Source organism: Antechinus flavipes, chromosome X (genome assembly GCF_016432865.1).
Source record: "Antechinus flavipes isolate AdamAnt ecotype Samford, QLD, Australia chromosome X, AdamAnt_v2, whole genome shotgun sequence".
Classification (NCBI taxonomy): domain Eukaryota; kingdom Metazoa; phylum Chordata; class Mammalia; order Dasyuromorphia; family Dasyuridae; genus Antechinus; species Antechinus flavipes.
In genome coordinates this window covers 20,413,964-20,421,132 of record NC_067404.1, presented here as the reverse complement: position 1 = coordinate 20,421,132, position 7,169 = coordinate 20,413,964, and the positions used below count along the sequence as shown (strand labels likewise).

The 7,169-nt window shown below is 45.8% G+C and overlaps 1 long non-coding RNA gene across 1 annotated transcript; it reads right to left on the bottom strand.

The window, feature by feature from the left end:
• Window positions 1–258: 258 nt before the first annotated feature.
• On the bottom strand, window positions 259–5,726 carry LOC127542707 (uncharacterized). Its single transcript, XR_007948792.1, has 3 exons — window positions 5,702–5,726; window positions 5,200–5,255; window positions 259–294 (listed from the first exon to the last, which is right to left on the bottom strand). It is a non-coding gene; the product is annotated as an uncharacterized LOC127542707 (long non-coding RNA).
• Between the last annotated feature and the right edge of the window lie 1,443 nt (window positions 5,727–7,169).

The window sequence follows — 7,169 nt, the reverse complement described above, 5'->3', positions numbered from 1 at the left end:
TCACATTTGACCTGACTTGGTCTCTTCAGAAAGAGTGTTGAAGATTGGGAGATAGGTTCTTCTATCACTGGGAGAAATCCTGCGGTTGGATAAAACGGGGCAAAATTGAGCCTGGATCTGAAGTGATTCCCACAGGAAAGACTGTTGGTGTTATTAGTTCCCCATTGGGGAGTATTGAGCAAGGTCCTGATACCATGAGAAGGCTCCCTGGGTGTGAGAATTATGGGCAAAGAAATGAGACATGACTTTACCTGATTCCTCAGGGTGGGCTTTGATGATATTCGTTCCCCTTTTCTGAAGTAGAAAGAATGGTTGAAATTTCATTTGAGGGCCCCCTATCTTGGGATAAATTGGGCCAAGACACAAGACTTGACCTGCTGCACTCAGTAAGCTCTGTTGGTGATATGTGGGTTTGATTTGGGAGTGGGGAGGGCGGCTGTAATGTCATGAGAAGGCAACCTGGGGTGGGAAAAATGGACGAGCGAAATGAGACTTGACTGTGTCTCCTCAGCCATGTCTGTTGGTGCTATTGGCTTCAAATTAGGGAGTGGGAAACTGAGTCATATTATGATGTGGGGGCCCCCGACTGAGGGAGAAAAGTGGGTATAGAAATGACACTGGACTTAATCTCCCCAGTGAAGAGTGTTGGTGATATTATTTAATTTCAATTTGGGAGTGAGGTGTGGGGTTCCAACATCATTGGGGGCAGCCTAGGGTGCGATTAAAGAAAATAAATCCCACCTTTGACTTAATGTAGTCGCCTCAGACACGGCTGTTGAAGGTGACTGTTGCCCCTTCTAGAATGGGGAGAATGGTTCTAATAACCATGTACTTGGCTTAAAGGGGGCAAAATCATGAGAATGGACCTGACGTGGATTCGATAGAAATGGCTGTGGGTGTTGTTTGCTCCCCCTTTGGGAGTGGGGAGAGGGAGTCTAATATAATTAGAAGAAAACCTGGGATAGAAGAAGAGAGGCCAAAGAAATACGGCTTGATCTTCCCTCCCCCCTAAATAGTATTGGTGATATTTGCTTTCAATTAGGCAGTGAGGAGACGGGTTCCATCATCACTGGAGGGTACCCTGGGTTGGGCAAAAAGGGGATAGAATGTCAGATTTCCCTGACCTGATCCCCTCAGAAATAGAATGGTGATATCTTTTCCCTGATTGGAAGTGCTGGAGAAAATAGGGCAAAGAAATACAACTTGGCTTGATGTGATGTTCTCAGAAGAGACTGTTGGTGAACCTTGGTCCTTTTTGAGGAGTGGAAAGAGTGGTTTGAATATCATTATAAGGCACCCTGGCTTGGGATAAATTGGGTAAAGGCATAAGACTTGAGGTACTGTAATCAGTGAAATCTGTTGGTGATATGTGACTTCCATTTGGGAGTGGGGAGAAGGGTTCTAACACCTTTACAAGATATTCTGAGTTGGGGATAATGGGGGCAAAGACATTAAACATTACCTTATCTCCTCAGTCATGTCTGATGGCCATATTTACTTTGAGCTCGGGAGTGGGGAAAGGGGTTCTGTTATCTCTAGGAGACACCCTAGGTTGGGAGTAAACAGAGTAAGAACTCACCTTTGACCTGAGCTGGTCTCCTCAGGAAAGACTGTTGGAGATGTTTGTTGCCCATTCTGGAATGTGGAGAAAGGTTCCGATATCATGAGCAGGCACCTGTGGTTGGAAGAACGGGGCTACTGAAAGTGGACATAAAACTGACTTTTGGTGTTATTTGCCCTCGTTTTGGGAGTGGGCAGAGGGATTCTTATTTAGGGGGCTCCCTGTTATTGGATCAGAGAGGGCAAAGAGAGGAGACTGGTTTCCATGCACATGACAATTGCTGTTGTTCTCCTCCCCTTTGGGAGTGGGGAGAAGGGTTCTAATATAATTAAGAGGCACATTGGGGTGTGAGATTATTGGGCCCACACATGGGACGGGCCCCTATCTCCTCAGTAAAACTTGTTGCTGATACTTGCTGTATGTGTGGGATCTCAGAGAGGGCTTCTAATAGCACTAAGAAACACCCTAGGTTGGGAGTAAAGGGAATCAAAACTCACATTTGAGCTGACCTGGTCTCCTCAGAAAAGACTGTGGAAGATGGTTGCTCTGCAATGGGGAGAAAGGTTCTGATATCAACGGCAGTCGCCCTGTGGTTGGAAGAAAGGAGGCAACAAAATGAGACTGGACCTGAAGTGGTTTCCAGAGAAAGCACTGTTGGTGTGATTTGCTCCCCATTACGGAGGGGGACACATGGTCAATATAATGAGGAGGCACGTTGCGGAGTGAGAATAGTGGGTAAAGAAATGAGACCTGACCTTATGTCCCCAGTTAATAATGTTGGTGTTATGTGCTTTTCATTTGGGTGTGAAGGGTGCTGTCCCAGTATCATTGGGGGGCACTCTGGGGTGGGAGTAAAGGGGATAAAAACTCCCATCTGTCCCAACCCGATCACCGCAGACAGAATGTTGGTGAGATCTTTGCCCTCATTTGAAGGTAGGGAGAGGGGATCTAATATCATTTGGGGTTATGCTACAGTGGGAGAAAATGGGGCAAAGAAACAAGGCTTGACCTGATCTGATTTCCTCGGAATCGACTGTTGGTGATACTTGGTCCCCTTTTGGGAGTGGAAAGAAGAGATTAAATATCATTAGAAGGCAACCTGTCTTGGGATAGAGGGGGTAAAGACTTAAGCCTTGGTCTAATGTACTCAGTAACCTTCTTTGATGCTATGAGGGAGGAGAAATGGGGGAAAGAAATTACACTTGACCGTGTCTCTTCAACCATGTCTGTTGGGGCTATTGGCTTCAAATTAGGGAGTGGGAAAAGGAGTAATATTATGATGCGGGGGACCCCGACTGAAGGAGAAAAGTAGGTACAGAAATGACACTGGAATTTATCTCCCCAGATATTATTTGCTCTCAATTTGGGAGTGAGGTGTGGGCTTCCAACATCACTGGGGGCAGCCTAGGGTGCGATTAAAGAAAATAAAACCCACCTTTGACTTAATGTAGTCTCCTCAGACACGGCTGTTGAAGGTGATTGTTGCCCCTTCTAGAATGGGGAGAATGGTTCTAATAGCATTAGGAAGCACCCTGAACTTGGCTTAAAGGGGGGCAAGAAGGTGAAACTGGACCTGACGTGGATTCCATAGAAATAGCTGTAGATGTTGTTTGCTCCCCATTATTGAGTGGGGGGGTCTAATATAATTAGGAGAAAACCTGGGATAAAAGAATAGAGGCCAAAGAAATGGGGCTTGACCTTCCCTCCCCCCTAAATAGTGTTGCTGATATTTGCTTTCAATTAGGCAGTGAGGAGAGAGTTTTAACATCATTGGGCAACACCCTGGATTGGGGGAAAAGGGGATAGAAAATCAGAATTGACCTGACATGATCACTCAGATCTTTGCCCTCCTTGGACAGTGGAGAGAGTAGTTCTAATATCATTTGGAAACACTCTAGTGGGTAGTGGAAAAAGTGGTTTGAATATCATTATAAGGCACCCTGTCTTGGGATAAATTGGGTAAAAACCAAAAACTTGAGCTATTGTAGTTAGTGAAATCTGTTGGTAATATGTGGCTTCCATTTGGCAGTGGGGAGAGGGGTACTAACACCTTTACAAGATATTCTGGGTTGGGGATAATGGGGGCAAAGACATTAGACTTTACCTTATCTCCTCAGTCATGTCTGATGGCCATATTTACTTTGAGCTCGGGAGTGGGGAAAGGGGTTCTGTTATCTCTAGGAGACACCCTAGGTTGGGAGTAAACAGAGTAAGAACTCACCTTTGACCTGAGCTGGTCTCCTCAGAAAAGACTGTTGGAGATGTTTGTTGCCCATTCTGGAATGTGGAGAAAGGTTCCGATATCATGAGCAGGCACCTGTGGTTGGAAGAACGGGGCCACCGAAAGTGGAAATAAAACTGACTTTTGGTGTTATTTTCTCTCCATTTGGGAGTGGGCAGAGGGATTCTTATATATTTAGGGGGTGCCCTGTTATTGGATCAGAGAGGGCAAAGAGAGGAGACTGGTTTCCATACACGTGACAGTTGCTGTTGTTCTCCTCCCCTTTGGGAGTGGGGAGAAGGGTTCTAATATAATTAAGAGGCATCTTGGGGTGTGAGATTACTGGGCCCACACATGAGACGGGCCCCTATCTCCTCAGTAAAACTTGTTGCTGATACTTGCTGTATGTGTGGGATCTCAGAGAGGGCTTCTAATAGCACTAAGAAACACCCTCGGTTGGGAGTAAAGGGAATCAAAACTCACATTTGAGCTGACCTGGTCTCCTCAGAAAAGACAGTGGAAGATGGTTGCTCTGCAATGGGGAGAAAGGCTCTGATATCAACAGCAGTCGCCGTGTGGTTAGAAGAAAGGGGGCAACAAAATGAGACTGGACCTGAAGTGGTTTCCAGAGAAAGCACTGTTGGTGTGATTTGCTCCCCATTATGGAGGGGGACACATGGGCTACTATAATGAGGAGGCACGTTGCGGAGTGAGAATAGTGGGTAATGAGACCTGACCTTATGTCCCCAGTTAATAGTATTGGTGTCATGTGCTTTTCATTTGGGTGTGAGGGGCGCTGTCCCAGTATCATTGGGGGGCACTCTGGGGTGGGACTAAAAGGGATAAAAACTCCCATCTGTCCCGACCCGATCACCGCAGACAGAATGTTGGTGAGATCTTTGCCCTCATTTGAAGGTAGGGAGAGGAGATCTAATATCATTTGGGGTTATGCTACAGAGGGAGAAAATGGGGCAAAGAAATAAGGCTTGGGCTGACCTGATTTCCTCAGAATCGACAGTTGGTGATACTTGGTTCCCTTTTGGGAGTGGAATGAAGAGATTAAATATCATTAGAAGGCAACCTGTCTTGGGATAGAGGGGGTAAAGACTTAAGCCTTGGTCTAATGTACTCAGTAACCTTTTTTGATGCTATGAGGGAGGAGAAATGGGGGAAAGAAATTAGACTTGACCGTGTCTCCTCAGCCATGTCTGTTGGTGCTGTTGGCTTCAAATTAGGGAGTGGGAAAAGGAGTAATATTATGATGCGGGGGCCCCCGACTGACAGAGAAAAATAGGTACAGAAATGACACTGGACTTTATCTCCCCAGGTATTATTTTCTTTCAATTTGGGAGTGAGGTGTGGGCTTCCAACATCATTGGGGGCAGCCTAGGGCGCGATTAAAGAAAATAAAACCCACCTTTGACTTAATGTAGTCTCCTCAGAAACGGCTGTTGAAGGTGATTGTTGCCCCTTCTAGAATGGGGAGAATGGTTCTAATAACCATGTATTTGGCTTAAAGGGGGCAAAATCATGAGAATGGACCTGACATGGATTCGATAGAAATGGCTGTGGGTGTTGTTTGCTCCCCCTTTGGGAGTGGGGAGAGGGAGTCTAATATAATTAGGAGAAAACCTGGGATAAAAGAAAAGAGGCCAAAGAATTGCGGCTTGATCTTCCCCTAAATAGTGTTGGTGATATTTGCTTTCAATTAGGCAGTGAGGAGACGGGTTCCATCATCATTGGGGGAAACCCTGGGTTGGGCGAAAAGGGGATAGAATGTGACATTTCAACTGACCTGATCACCTCCGAAATAGGATGGTGATATCTTTGCTCTGATTGGAAAGTGGGGAGAGTAGTTCTAATATCATTTGGGGACACGCTAGTGCTGGAGAAAATGGGGCAAAGAAATACAACTTGACCTGACGTGATGTCCTCAGAAGAGACTGTTGGTGAACCTTGGTCCCCTTTGAGGAGTGGAAAGAGTGGTTTGAATATCACTATAAGGCACCTTGTCTTGGGATAAATTGGGTAAAGGCATAGGACTTGAGGTACTGTAATCAGTGAAATCTGTTGGTGATATGTGGCTTCCTCTTGGGAGTGGGGAGAGGGGTTCAAATACCATTACAGGGTAATGTGCAGAGTACAAGTTACTCTCTATTGGGAAAAATGGGGGCAAATACATTAGACTTTACCTTATGTCCTCAATTATGTTGATTGGCCATATTTGCTTTGAACCCAGGAGTGGGGAAAGGGGTTCTGTTATCACTAGGAGACAAGCTAGGTAGGGAGAAAACAGAATAAGAACTCACCTTTGACCTGAGCTGGTCTCCTCAGGAAAGACTGTTGGAGATGTTGGTTCTCAAGTCTAGAATGGGGAGAAAGGATCTAATATCATTAGGAGGCACCCTGTTATTGGATCAGAGAGGTCAAAGGGAGGAGACTAGTTTCCACATGCATGACTGTTGCTGTTGTCCCCTCACTTTGGTAGTGGGGAGAAAGGTTCTGATATAAACAGCAGTCGCCATGCGGTTGGAAGAAAGGGGGCAACGAAATGAGACTGGACCTCATCTCCTCAGTAAACCCTGTTCCTGATACTTGCTCTGTATTTGGGAGTTCAGAGTAGGGTTCTAATATCACCAGGGACACCCTAGGTAGGAATAAAGGGAATAAAAAGTCATATTTGACCTGACTTGGTCTCTTCAGAAAGAGTGTTGAAGATTGGGAGATAGGTTCTTCTATCACTGGGAGAAATCCTGCGGTTGGATAAAACGGGGCAAAATTGAGCCTGCATCTGAAGTCATTCCCACCGGAAAGACTGTTGGTGTTATTAGTTCCCCATTGGGGAGTGTTGAGCGGGGTCCTGATATCATGAGAAGGCTCCCTGGGGTGTGAGAATTATGGGCAAAGAAATGAGACTTGACTTTACCTGATTCCTCAGGGTGGGCTTTGATGAAGTTCGTTCCCCTTTTCTGAAGTAGAAAGAATGGTTAAAATTTCATTTGAGGGCCCCCTATCTTGGGATAAATTGGGCCAAGACACAAGACGTGACCTGCTGCACTCAGTAAGCTCTGTTGGTGCTATGTGGGTTTGATTTGGGAGTGGGGAGGATGGTTGTAATGTCATGAGAAGCTACCCTAGAGTGGAAGAAATGGGGGAGCGAAATTAGACTTGACCGTGTCTCCTCAGCCATGTCTGTTGGTGCTATTGGCTTCAAATTAGGGAATGGGAAAAGGAGTAATTTTATGATGTGGCAGCCCCATACTGAAGGAAAAAAGTGGGGATAGAAATGACACTGGACTTTATCTCCCCATTAAGAGTGTTGGTGATACTATTTACTTTCAATTTGGGAGTGAGGTGTGGGGTTCCAACATCATTGGGGGCAGCCTA